General features: G+C 41.0%; 1 protein-coding gene across 4 annotated transcripts in view; it reads right to left on the bottom strand.

Moving 5' to 3' along the window:
- Positions 1-12214, bottom strand: part of RORA (RAR-related orphan receptor A) — a 149773-nt gene that overhangs the window by 102725 nt on the left and 34834 nt on the right. The gene's annotated exons all lie outside the window — the stretch shown is intronic.

The following is a 12214-nucleotide window of genomic DNA, read 5'->3' as shown; positions in this document are numbered from 1 at the left end:
GAGAAAGCTGCTTTGTATTTATTAATGACTACACAGAGCACTACTATTTTTCAATAGCATTTAAAAATGAGTAAATTACTGAAGATGAACTATAAAAGAACTTTAAATTTCAAAGGCAAGCAAAAAAAAAGCACATTATTTAAAACCACTCATAACTTGCATGGTTAGTTTTATTTTCAATGTAATATCAAGAGAGAGGGAAAAAAGCTAAACCCAGACTCTTCTTCCTGTTCTACTTTTGGCATTTTGGAGTACACATGATTTGAGTTGGAAAACTGAGGCATAGATCTGGTGATTAATTAAGAGCAGGTTTAACAGGTCTAAATTTCATTATCGCACACACCTGTTAAGTAACGCACACCTGATTCAGCAGAAATCCACCCACAATGTTAATTCAAAAATATTAAGCAATCAAGAGGAAAGAAAAAAGAGGCACACTAACTTAGGTCTAGTTTTTTGTTCTCAAGCATAATTCCAATCCACCAACTTGAAATGTATCCACTTTGTTCTCTCTTATTTTGTGAATAATTTCCTGTACTATATTAGGTGAAATTAGAGTTGCCCACACTGGTATAGAATTCACTACTCAAGGAAACCAGAGAGACCAGTCGCTCCTGTGATGAATCTTTCCGAACCAAACTTAAAGTGGTGGGAGCAATTATGGCGTTCATTTGCCCTGCTTTTATATTCCTGGTCATTTATGAAATGAAGACGCTGATCTGCAGAAAATCACTATGCATTCATGAAAGGAGCTCTGGGAGCTCCCCCTGAGGATCTGGCTATGAGGCAGAAACATACCTCAGTGCACTTCCTTTGTCTTGTGCTCCCTCTTTGATGTGCAAGTCACTGGTGGAGTAAAGCTGTGATCGCTTTGATGTTGAACTTCTAGACTTTATTGTTACTAGCATGCGTACAAGGAGAGCTGTCAGTCATTTCTTACATCTGAACAACTATGTTTCTTTACAGCACCTCTTTTACAAGCATCAATCCTTAAATACATGTTTTCACATTCCTGCTGATTACCACACTATCTTTGTTGGGGGAGGGCTGTGCTCAAATATAACTACAGCACCCACATTTTCTGTAAACACCCTGAGGCATCATCAGATGGCTGGTAACCAACCTTCTTCAACAAGAGAAGCCCGAGTGCAAAACATATTTCTAGCAAACGAAAACATTCTGAAAACACTCAATCCATCTTAACAGTCAAAATGAGTAGTTTAGCCAGTATTTCCCCTAAGCAGCCACTGAAATTGCATAGAAACTTCCAAGCCACTTCAAAAGGGATTCTGAACGCAACAGCAGCAGGGGGCTTAGAAAGACTGCCAAAACTCTGAGACATCTTAACTCATCTTAAACAACTTTGTTTCTCTGCAATGGTGGAGACAAAATGCTTCTGTTTTACAAGATTTTGCTTGTGGCAGAAACATTGCTTTAGAAATGGATTTCTATCAAACCAATTGTTCTGTTAAACAATATCATTTTCAAAAGTGGCTTGCTATTACGGATGCTACTTAAGTTAGAGGAAGACGATTTTTCATAATCTTGTGTCTAGGGCAAACGTGGCTGTGAACGCAATGTATGTACAATTTCTTAAATATATACAGACAAAATACGCAATATGCAAATCTTTAAAGATCTCTGTTGAAAAAGATACGGCTCTAATTTCATTTACCAGCTCCCATCAGATTTTCTTTTCAAACTCCTTTATCGCTTCTGAAACTGCTGAATATTATCAAACCCCACTGGGAAATTCCACACAAGGAAATAAACTTAAGGTGCTTACATCACACCATGCTGGTTTATAATGAACTGCTGTCTTTTTGAATAAACGTTTCAATGAAATCCAAGTTCTTAAAGATGCCAGGTCTCAAATGAGGAAGTTAAATGATATTTTTTCATGCTGGAGTTTAGTTCAGTTTTTTTTTTTTTTTAAATAAAATAAGACGGCATCACAAGAGATACATTGTTTCTGCTTGCTAATAAACTGCAGACGATACATTGGGAGAGACTCAATTTCTTTGGGTTGCTGGCCTGGAATATTTGGTAAAGAATAAAATTACCGTGGTATGCAATGGTTGAGGCTATTCCATGGTTTCCATTTTTAAACAACAGCCCCCGCCCCTTGGTTTTAAATCAACCATCAAAAACAGAGAAAGCTTTGGGCTAGAATTTGATAAATAAGGTATGACTATAATTTTCTAGAACTAAGTCTGGGCATATTTATTATTAATATTAATGAAAACTGGCTTGTTCTTAAATTTATTCAAATAGCATAAAGTAATTACCTCTTTCTACCTTAAATTTTCACTTCCAAAAGGAACTGATTAGCTGATTGAAGCACCTATAGCAATTAAGGTTAGAGACAGGGAATAAGGAAAGTAGGAGTTATTTGTTTGCCTCTCCCAAGTCTCAAACAAGAAACTAGACCATGTTTCTGTTGTAATAGAAACACTTTCATAGAATGGTAGAGATGGAAAAGATCTTGGTGGCTACCAAAGTCCAACCCTTTAGCTTTAAAAACAGGGAAAGTGAACAACTGAGGTTTAACCTGACAATTAGTGCATTGCAGATCTGGGACAAGAACCCATGTCTTCATCTTCCCCTACCCTATGTAGGGGGGTTTCCACTACTCAACATTGTTTCGCTACGCTGCAGACAGGGTGACTCACGTGTAAAGTGAGGGTGCTGGACTTCAGAGGTTTCTCAACCAGAATTATCTGAGTATCTTTAAAAATGTGGCAATACTTGAGCTCTACACCTTGAGACCAATAAAGTCAGAAATCTGCAGGAGCACAGCCTAGGCTTGTATATCTTTTAAAAACTCTCTAGATAGATTAACGTGCAGACCAGGTTGGGAGCAGATGACCTATGAGGTCTATTGCAAAATGTTCACCATCAGTTGGGAAAATTTTTTGATTCAGTTCCCTGACGCTGACCCATGAGGCCATAAGCATTTCTAAACCATTATACTGTTTTTACACTGGCCTAGCTGTTGTCATTATCTGCATTTATCTAGTTCATTGATATGTTTACCTAAGTATTATCTACCTCTCCTACCAGAATGTACCCTCACAGAGACCAGAGACTGACACGATCACTGCTGTCCCCTCGGCTGCCAGCATCACATCTGCCACAATAATGAGGTAACACACCAGCATTTTCAAAAGAAAAAGGGGGCTGGTGTCGCAGTATGGAAGCGGGCAGGTGGTCCTTTTCCACACCAGCCAGAGGAAGTCTACTTTGATCTATCCCACCAGACTAGAATCTAAGCTGCATGAAGGCAGCATTTGGTCTCCTGTTTGGACGTCGCCTCCAGAGTCTGGACACTGTCAGACACCCACCAGATGCTCAGTGCCTGAGAAAGGCCATGTGCTAAACAGGAAGCCTGATCAGCTTCCAGGGCACTGAAACCTTTAACTTTGTTGCTGAATAAAGCAACCTTGAAAAGACATCAGTGTTTCCACTGAGTTGGCCTTGACTTCTGCAGTAGAACTCCTAGCCGGCTCCTGCTAAGTGGTCAAAATATTGGCAAGACCCAGCCCTGTGTCTACGTCACATGCAGAGGCTGGGGATTCTGGACAAGACTTTATGCTGAAAAGGAGTGTAGTATTTGAAAAGTCTCACAGCCGCCTCCAGCACCAAAACAGCCTCAGGGTTCTCTCGCGTTTGGGCCACTTGGGGTAAGAGATTTGAGGTAACGGTCTGCCCACTTTCTTCTGCATGCTGGTTGACAGCGAGGCCAAAGTTAACAGAAAAATATTTCAACTGTGTTAATAACAATGCCAGAAATTGCTCCCATCTGGCACCTCTTCCATGCCAAAGGGAGGGAACTAAAGGGAAGTGAATGGTTACCTTAATATAATTTATCTTTCTGAGATTCCCTTTCCTCATGAGTAAGAGGAAAGGGTTAGCCCCGAGCAGTGGTTCCCAAACCCGTCTTGACCTCAAGAGAGGATCTTTTACAAAAGAAGATTCCTTGGCCTCCCCCTAGGCTTTTGGAAGCAGAATCTGTGCAGGTGTTGCTGGAGAACGGCATTTATTTTTTAAATGCTTCCCAGTTGACTGTGAAGATCAATGGCATTTGGGAACCACTAAAGGACTGGAGGACTTTGCGGCCCACCCAGCTCTGACAGGCTAGGACAGAGCTTCACAAAGTGAGGCCTAAGGACCAGCTGTATCAGAAATATTGGAGATGCTGTGTAAATACACGCCTTCGTGGGCCTCACCCCAGACACAGAATCAGACTCTGGGGGAGACTCAGGGATCTGCCTTCTTAAGACTCTCTGGGATATGGGGTGTACTCTACAGTTTCAGACCCACTGTTTCAGGCAGGATTTTAGAGCTAACTTATGGCTTATGTGGAAGCAAATCATGTTCATTCATCATTGCGTTGTTTGGCATGTCGCAAAAATCTCCTTTGTTTTAAATGGCATGTAGCTTATAGCAAATGCAAACCTATAAGCCCAACAGTCATAAAGCAGCCTTCTCTGACTAAGTGTGGCTGCCAACTTCTCAGTGCATTTTTTAAACGCTGATTCATGGCTTAAGACACTTGATTGGGAGGAAGGTGTCTCAGCTCTATTATAAAAGCACAAAGGTGGTACCTGAATTACCTAGCACACAATAGGCACTTAAGTATTTGCCGAAACAAATGTATTTACTTATTTTCACCCAGTGTTCTACAGAAGATCTGAAGTGAGATAAACAAATAAAAAGAAGGAGACAAAAACCTTTCCAACAACTGAAAAATGAAAATAACATTCTGTGAAAAAGAGAATACTTCTCATGTGGTGAAAGAATCACACTTCTGGGTGGCGCAGTTTGTAAAACGGTTGGCTTGAGTAACTGATCTGAAACTTAACCACAAGTCTTCACTTCTGAACCACTGCCTTATTTCTATGATAGAAAGGTTCAAACAGCAGGTTTTCCTTGCTTTTTTCTTGTTTATCATGATATGCTGCAATTTCATCTTTCTAATAGGAACAGGTAAGCGCTGTTATCCTTTACAAGCCTGGTGACTATTTGTCATTATTATCACCTCGGTTATTCTAGCTCAGATCAGCTTTGACTTCTTCAGCCCTGCAAAATTCATATAAATGTGCATGCATTCTTATACCTCTGTGTAGCATCAGGAACAAATAACATTTAAGCAAGTAGGCAGATCTATATTCATCCCTTAGATTCCAACACAGAAATCAGATTGTTTTGTGATTGTTTCACACTTGTTACAACACCAAAATCCAAATCGACAATCCACTTGTATTATCTATTTATCCTAAAATTTATGCAACTGAATGCTTGTCGCTACCTCATGCAGTTTCTGACATATCCTCTATCTTATTTTTTATGCAAACTGTATATACTTAAGTGAACCAAATGATCTAATCACAAATCTTCAGAAACCAAGGGGTTAATAGTTTTTTCATCCATGTTTAAAATTGTTTTATTACCCCCAAAAGCTACTGTAGTTTATTTTTTTCTAAATGTTTATCATTTTTGAAAAAAAAAAAAAAGCTCTAGATTTAAAAAGGGGAAATGCTGAATTTAGCTCATCAAATGACGACCTCTTTTTGAAATATATTCAAGGGTTGGGAAATAGAACGGAGGTTGAAAGTTAAAAGAATACAAGGATTACTATAAATGTCATAACAATTGTTTACTCACAAACCAAATTTCACTTAAATTTAATATTGAGCCAAACAGCAAATAAATCAGCTTTATCTTCAGTTAAAAATTTTTTTCCTTTACTTCCTGCCAAAGCAAACTTTAAAAATTCAGTATCTCTTCCACAGTTACATTTCTGATAACCATGAAAAACAAGGAGTTAAACTTTTGAATCTGGTGTAGAATGTCTCATTCCAATTGAGAAAATAACTACAACCTTTGACCTTCCCACTAGCCTGATGGGAAATTCACTGGCACCATTATGGATTTAGCTGTCCACGGGTGAGTAACCACTAGAGGGCAGCCTTATCTCATATCTGACATGCGGCAGAAAAATACCTCAAATGTTTCTAACGTTCCTTTAATTATTTTTGTAGTATCTTTGATTTTCCTGGATACTTAATAATCAACTTCAAATGGAACTAAAGGTATTCCTAAACAGTTCAAAAGTCCACTTTCACAAACAATGGTATCACAAAGACTGGTGGTGAGAGGTGCTAGAGATACAGCCTAGCTGATGTTATCTTTAAAAATTTTAAACAAAAGTTTTTCATCTTTAAGTCACGGCTTCCTCTTTACTATTGTGTTGGGTTAAGTGCCAAGTCAATTATATCACAACTGGCACTTGGGGTCCATTTTTGGCATCAAACTTTCAAGTGGTTCTAGGCAAACTGAAGAGTGTTTGAGGAAGAAACTGATCAAGATTGTGAGAAGGCAGAACCACACTTATAGCAAAAAGGACTGGAGAGGGACAGCAGAGATTATGTGTTAGGGCGTGTGTGTGTGTGTGTGTGTGTGTGTGTGTGTTATACTACTAGTCTTCAAATGACTGACAGTCTTTCATTTGAAAGACGGATTAAATGTGCTCTGTACAGCCCCAAAGGAAATGATCAAAATTAAGGGATTAAAAGTACAAAGGAGAGAGTTATGCTTGATATAAGACTTTTCTAATTCAAGATGGAATAAGTTACCTTTAAAGATGGTGAGTTTCCCATTGTGGGAGGTGTTCAAGCATAACCAGATAACTACTTGGCAGAAATACTGTGGGCAGGGTCCAAATCCCAGTGGGACATTCATCTGAGTGACTTTAAAGGTTTTGTCTGAGACTGAAATAATCCTTATTTGCTTTCAGACAAACACACCTTAATCCAGCAGTCATTAAGGCCAGTCCCCACTAAGTGAGAAATGAGCTTTTTCAGATCTACTTGAAAACTTTTAGACTTCAGGTGATCTTCTAAAAGACAAACGATTTCTCAAGAATGTATCTACAATCATGCCCCTAAACTGTCATGGAAAAAAACAGGACAGCACTCACAAGCACGAGAATGCGTAAGTTTGATACTACACAAAGTCACATTAAAATTAGAATATGCATTTGTGAATGTTCCCTTTGCCTAAGATAAGTGGGACATATAGATGTATCTCTCAATTCTATCATAATGGCGATTGCTTACACAGGTTACTTCGTGGTATTCTGTATTCTCAAGGAAAATAATGCTTACATTTCACTCATCTCCTCTTACAACAAGCAGACTTAATGAAAATCATGGATGAAGAGAGCTAATGATAAGCAAATAAGAATAACCTCATTTGTACCAAATTGATTTTATTAAATAGTAATTTAAAGATATTAGGCTCAGCAAAGCATTACATAATTGGATCTATTTTTTTTTCCCCATATAAATGCCAGAGTTATAACTTCCACTAACTAGAGACGAAGTTATATCCAGGATGTTTTTCACAGCTTCCTCCAGGGGAGGCATGAAGATAGAAATTAGGGTTGTAGTTCTTGTTTCACCATGTCTCAGCTGGAAAAGCTGGGCTATAATGCAACCTCTGTGAACCTCAGTTTCCTCAGCTAAAAAATGTGGGGCTATCAGTGACTCTCTATGGAGGATTAAATGGTGTCAGAGTGTTTGTAAACCATAAAGCACAAAATAAATATAGATTAGCATCATCTCCCTATTTGTTTATGAAATGCCTAGTAAACTTCAGAAGCAGTAACATTTTAAAAAGCGAAATAACTGGCAAACCTAGGGAATAAAGTTGACATTGTTTTTTATACCCACAGGAGCAAAGATTTTTAAAGTTATCGTATTTTTTCCTGAAAATATGATGAGGGCTAACAAATTTCATTCCAAAAAGAAAACCCAAAAATCAAAGATTTCAGCTGCTTCCTTGCATTTTGCCCATTGGCTAATACATGCTATTATCCATCTATTTAGACCTCCTATCTCTTGACATAGCACTCTTGACAATTAACAGAAAAATCATGTTCTATCATGTCACACAAAATACTGACGGATAGAAAAAAGCTCTGACTACGGCTCTCTCAGTTCATGAGTCAAAAGGTTGGGATGGAAAGGAGTTATCTTCAGTAGAATAGCTAGATGGGGGAGGCAGAACTTGTAAATCATTCCTCAGAGGGTCTGTATGTGGTCTTTGAGATACCATCAAATGTTAACTCACTCCTGAGTTGTCACTGGTGGATGGCTCCAAAAAAAAGTGTTTTTTAAGTAGAGAAACATAAAAATGGTGTAGCTGCTGACTCTGAGTGCCTAATTATGGTTTTAAAAATTATTACATATGAAATATATAAAGGCAGCCTTGATTTCTGACTAATAAATGCTGTAAAATAGTTAAAATGTATGCAGAAAACATTTCCATGACAGAGGATTCTTAGGAAATTTGTTCCATATAAGGGGTTTTGTTGATCCCTATAATTTAAGAGATTTTTAAGAAAACTGAACCCCACATCTACCTCTGCAAATCTATTCATCCATCCATCCATCCATCCAGTAACTTCTTTTCCCCAGTAAATGGTCATTTATAAGTATTATTTTCCTAGGTACCCCAGAGCAAATACCAAAGTGGCTGGGTGCTATTGTAGGTGCTCTGCAAATATCACCTTGCTGATCTCATTCGTTTTTATTGTGTCTCACTTGAGTGGGAGGGAAAGAGAGGAGAAAAAGGACACTAATGAGAATTAATATATTTACAAGGGTATCTACTACATATTAAAGAGCTAAGGTTTAGATGACATATTGTATATTTTTAAATGACTATTTCTGTTTAGAAACTACATTATTTCATGATTGGGCAGCATTAAATAAATTATACGGTTCTCAATTCAAATCAAGGGCAAAAGGGTTTACTTGTGCATGATGTTGCTTTGTATCCCAAGTAATGTGACTGAAATATATAAAACCAAGAGGCTGCCCATGAAAATGGTGCTTTTAAAATACTGTCTACTTCATGGAAGGTCCAGGCTTCTCCCTCCTCCCATGGATAAATAGATTCAGAAATCCTCTTTGTCTTTAAAAGAACTGATCCCTTCTTGCCAGATAAGCACTCTGCTCAGTAGTGGCAACCATTTGGGTTTTCTCTTTTCAAGATCCAGCCATCACCTTCTCCCAATCCTTCCCATCACAGGTAACAAAAATGGTACAAAAATCCCAGTGAAGGGATATCAGGGAAAGGGTCCTTACAATGAGATCAGAGATCGAATTCCAATTTCATTCGGTAAAAAGAAAGGCCGAGTTCTTCAAAACTATAAAATTGTATTTACTAGAGTTGGACATACTACCGACACATACAGTATTTTCAAAGTGGTGAGGAGTCTTGCATTTGCACATGAATCAGGCCGGAGGAAGAATCTATGGGCCAGAAATTCCCTTTAAGCCTCTCTGTGCTCTTATAACTCCATTTACACGAACACCGGGTGAGCACTCATATGAAGCAAAGGGGTATATAATCTACTGAAACTGATGAAGCTCTTACATTTCCTTTCAGTACTTCGCTGCCGCGTGACATTTGGCCAATGCACTTTTATGATGAGCAGAACAAGTGCTCCCCTGATTATAAATGTTATAGCTGGCTCTCTCCCTTTGCCCAAGAAGCAATCCAAATGGTATTGGAATTTTGTTGTTAATTAAACAAAAGCAAAATTAAAGGATGAGACTAGAGTTGCTCAAAAGAAGATTTATTACATTTGAGCATGAAACTAAGCCTAAACTTATTTGTCAACTAATGCAGAGGAAGGATTTTCTTCTTTGGTGAGTTCAAAGGGCCCGATTTAATGATGTTTAAAAAACAAGTAAATCAGCCAACAAAGAGAATCTTGCTCTTTTATGGTGGCTTGTTCCCTCCTCCCTTGTCCACATGCATCCACATACCAAAAAGCTATAGTGTAAATAGTATTTCTGTTTTGCACGAAAAATCTAATTATACAAACTCTCTTACACATGGAACCAATTTAACTATTAAAACTGAGAGGCGACAGGGAAGTATTTAATAAGATTCTAAGCCAGTTTTTCCCCTTAAATCTGATATGGAAACATTTACAGCATTCCTCACTTTCCCACAAACTATTTTCTTTTTCAGCTTAAGTTTGCAACAAAGCCAAATAATCCCATTAAAATTCAGGATGTTATGATATTGGGAGTGAAATATTCTACTTGTCCAGATGCATTCTCTCTCTCTTCCTCTCCCTCTCTCTCTCTCTCAGGCAGCTGAGTTTATAGAAAAATTGCATTGCCAGTACTTCTGAGGCACTTTTTTCAAAGCACAATACTATGAATCTATTATTTTATGGCAGACAGAGGTCACTCCAAGACAAATGTGTGGGGGTAGTGCGTGATTCTCATTATTCTATTAGTAAGGGATAGTACGGAACTTCATTTTGTAGAACTATAAAAGCAAAAGCCTATGTACTAGGAAACATCAACATTAAATCAAAATATTAAAATGCACTTTCCTTATTGTTTGGTGGGTGGTTACTGTTCATGAGGGGAGAAAGCAGTTTAAAATGTCTCATCCTCTCGCCTTTCCTCCAATCAACACAAATTATATTAGACAAAGTGGATAAAGACTGGCATTGACATCTTCCAAATAGCAACATCTATTTTATAATTTAAAGACAAAAAAATGCTTTAGCTGCAGAGGGCATTTAAGTCGTTTTACACTTATAGGGCTAATAAAATGCAGGAATAGCATAAAAGTTTTTTTGGGGGGGGCACGGGAGAATAGATTTTTTAACATAAGAAGTCGGTAAGAAACCTTAATAATTTTTCCTCCCAAATAATTTTAAGGGCTTAAGAGCGCGGATCAAGGGAGGTTTCCTCTCTTTTACTTATATGAATTGCATATTCCACAAATGATTAAATCCCATTTCCCTCAAGCCACAGGGGAAAAGAGAAAATTTGCTGTGGGCACATTATATAGAAAGATTTCATCTCAAGTAGCTCATCTTAACGTCCAGAACGTTTCGGCCTGTTAATAATTAATAAAAGAGATGCCACCCAATCTGTAGTGAAGAAAGGCAAAGCTCGGTGATCTGAAAGTAAACCCAGCGCAGATACCGAACTGGTGTCCTTCATTCCAGATTGCAACAAAACCCGAACCTAGCAAACGTTTAACGAGCGCTTGGCGCCCGCACGGGTGGGCAGGACCCGCAGGACAGTCTGGGTCTGCACAATTGCTGCGCATTAGGGAAGCCGCGTCCGCCACAAAAAGATGGGGCTCTAAATCCCCAAGCCTGGCGGCCGGGCCTGCCAAGCCGTTCGGGCAGATTATCCACGGCGACGAACCTGCGGGCGCACAAGCGGGCAGCGTGCTGCGGGCTGAGTTTCTCCGGAGCTGTTTGCAACCGTCCCAAGAGCGAATCTCGGTTTCTCCGGCAGCGAGGCGACTTCCTGCACACCTCCAAACTTTAGTTTCCCCATCAGAAAGTTCCCTGACTTGCCACGGTTTCTCTCCTTCTCACCTGAGAGGACCTCGAACCAGTCCTTCCTCCAACCAGATCCCCTTCCCCTCCCGCCCCCGCCCCGGCTACGGAGTCCTGATGAGGGCGGAAGGCCGGGCTGGGAGGCTTGGCCGCGACTAACCCGCGCCCGTCGGCCCTCAGCACGGTCTAACCTCCGCCCCTGCCCGCGGATCCCGTGGGCTGCCGAGTTCCTCCCCACCTCCATCCACCAGCCAAAGTGTCAAGCGGGGGTGCGCCGCTGCTCCCTGGGCCGCCAAGGGCGTCTTGGCACGCTCGAGGCGCCCGTCTAGCTCCAGCCCGCGCGCTTTCGGAAGTGGCCGCGGCGGGACACAGCGCGGGACACAGCGCGGACCTGCGGCACTTGCCCGGCCGGTGGCCGCTGAGACGCTCGGGACCGCAGGGGGAGGGCGCAAGGCCTGGGGCGCTGACCAGTCCTCGGGGATGACATCGCGACCGCGCGCAAGCACGGCCCTGCCCGGCCGCGGCGCCTCCCCGACCTAGGCCGGAGGTGTCCGGGGTGCGGGCCCTGGGGACCGGCCGCGGGCGTCCCCGGCTTCCTCTGAACTCCGCAGACCCTCCCCTTCCTTCCCGAAGCGCGGCGACTCCCGGCAAACTTTCTTTTGGGAGCCCCGCTGGGTGCCAGCGGACCCAGGAGACTGACAGGAGCCGGAGGGGGCAGCACAGGGGGATCCACCCCGTGCGCCTTTGCCCCCAATCGGAGACAGGCCGATCCCGTGGCCGGGCTCAGGTGGCTCCGCGGCGGTGGCCCAGAAGGCCCTGGCG

This window comes from Colobus angolensis, unplaced genomic scaffold (assembly GCF_000951035.1).
Source record: "Colobus angolensis palliatus isolate OR3802 unplaced genomic scaffold, Cang.pa_1.0 Scaffold19, whole genome shotgun sequence".
In the NCBI taxonomy this organism is placed as follows: domain Eukaryota; kingdom Metazoa; phylum Chordata; class Mammalia; order Primates; family Cercopithecidae; genus Colobus; species Colobus angolensis.
Note: the sequence above shows the minus strand (reverse complement) of the source record. Positions and strands in the feature narration are given on the sequence as shown.